Consider the following 1741-nt stretch of genomic DNA (forward strand, 5'->3'; position numbering starts at 1 on the left):
AGTTTTCTAAACTACAAAAAAGCAACTGTTAGGGATGCTCAAATATGAAAAATTGGACTGATATTAATATCTGATAGTAACACTGGTATTATGCCAGATTTACCAATATTTCATTTTATAATTTTTTTTTATCCGAGTACTCGATTAATCGTAAGAATAATCGATAGATTACTCGATTACTAAAATATTCGTTTACAACAGCCCTACACCAAACCATACATTGGCCGGCTACAGTGAGAAGTAACGGCAGAGAAGGAGCTTTAGTGACTTTAACAATCCTATTAGTGTGATTGTTCTGACTACAACTTAAAGTAAGCCTGTTACTTCCAGCCAAGTTCAGAAGAGAAGAAGGTCTGTGGCTGAGCAGTGAAATGTCTTCAAGACAAGACGAGAAGTGCAACTGATTTCTACCCCTGTTTTTAGAACCTTCATGTCCCGGCAGCATTGGTTTGTTAAGTGTCACTTTATATACTCTCCCAAACGCCTATCAAAAATTATGAAATTTGGTTAGCTCCTCCAGCAGTTAAATGAATTTCTAAAAAAAGAAAAAAAAAACAAAGGAGAAGGAGCTCACAAACAAAGTTATCTTAGGAATTTCTGCAAACAATCGAACAAGGCCAAACATCCCGTGAAATATTCTAAATGTGTAGCGCTGGACATCCCTTCCAGTCTAGATAAGATGGATCCACAGAAAAATTTCAGCATGAGATTTTGGCCTTGTGACATTGGTGATAAGCGGGAGAGGAGATTACCACACTCAACCGTGGTGCGGATTCGACCGTCTGCTGCCTTTCACTTCCTTCAGACACTAAAAATGGAAGCCCTCTGTCCCAAGGGTCAAGACAACATCAGCGGTGTCAGCCTGGAGGGAGAGATAGTCCGGTTGAACCAAAGTAGCAGCCGTATGGAACAGATCATATACTATATACACATCATATAGCCGTACATCAGGCAGGATCACTCAGGAATGTGAGGGAAATCTGAGTTGGGTAATGCACGTTTGCAACCAGACAGCTGATGCAGACAGTAGTGGTGCTCTTGGGTCCCAACAACATGTTTCTGGAGGAGCACAGACTGATTTTTCATTAAGGCGGACTGAGGTTTGCTCCTGGAGGGAAGAGCAGAGTAGCGCTTCTCTGCATACAGACTCTGAATCCTAACACTATCTCCTTTTTTTTCTTTTATAGACATCTGCTGCCACTTTAATGCATGATGCTTTTACCATGTGTCTCTTAAGGCTGCAAGACAGACTACATACTCTGAGGTCCAGGCTATTGCTTTAAGAAGACTCACAGTTGCTAGGGACACTCGGATGTTATGGAAATAAAGAAAGAAAGGACTTGAGAGATTCTTTGGACAATACTAGTGAATGTGAGGCAAGGAAATTAGCACTCTGTGTTTTTTCTAAGCACACCAATCCCGTAGTGAAACATGGTGGCAGCACCAGCCTGAGGGAATGTTTTCCTTTGTAGAGGTGGCAAAGCCTCTCTTACTTCAGAGCAGTGCATTACATGGTCTTGTACTTCGGTCAGCTATGCAGAGTCACAAACGCAAGTGAAAACATTAGTGAGGAGAGTCAACGTAATGAACTCGGAGGCAAATTTAGCTCAACAAAAACACCACGATGGACGTTTGGATAAAACCGAGGTAGTATGTAGCCTACTTATTGCAGTAATGGATTATCCTTTCACTGAGCCATTTAGCAGTTTATGGTTAACGTTTCTAAATTACGTTTGAATCA

At 41.2% G+C, this 1741-nt stretch overlaps 1 long non-coding RNA gene across 1 annotated transcript in view; it reads right to left on the reverse strand.

Moving 5' to 3' along the window:
* Positions 1-570: 570 nt before the first annotated feature.
* Positions 571-1741, reverse strand: part of LOC103134521 (uncharacterized) — a 5381-nt gene continuing 4210 nt past the window's right edge. Inside the window, exon 3 of the long non-coding RNA XR_001661467.1 lies at positions 571-862. This is a non-coding gene — a long non-coding RNA (uncharacterized LOC103134521). The remainder of the gene's footprint in view (positions 863-1741) is intronic.

Source organism: Poecilia formosa, unplaced genomic scaffold (genome assembly GCF_000485575.1).
Source record: "Poecilia formosa unplaced genomic scaffold, Poecilia_formosa-5.1.2 Scaffold17, whole genome shotgun sequence".
NCBI classification, from domain to species: domain Eukaryota; kingdom Metazoa; phylum Chordata; class Actinopteri; order Cyprinodontiformes; family Poeciliidae; genus Poecilia; species Poecilia formosa.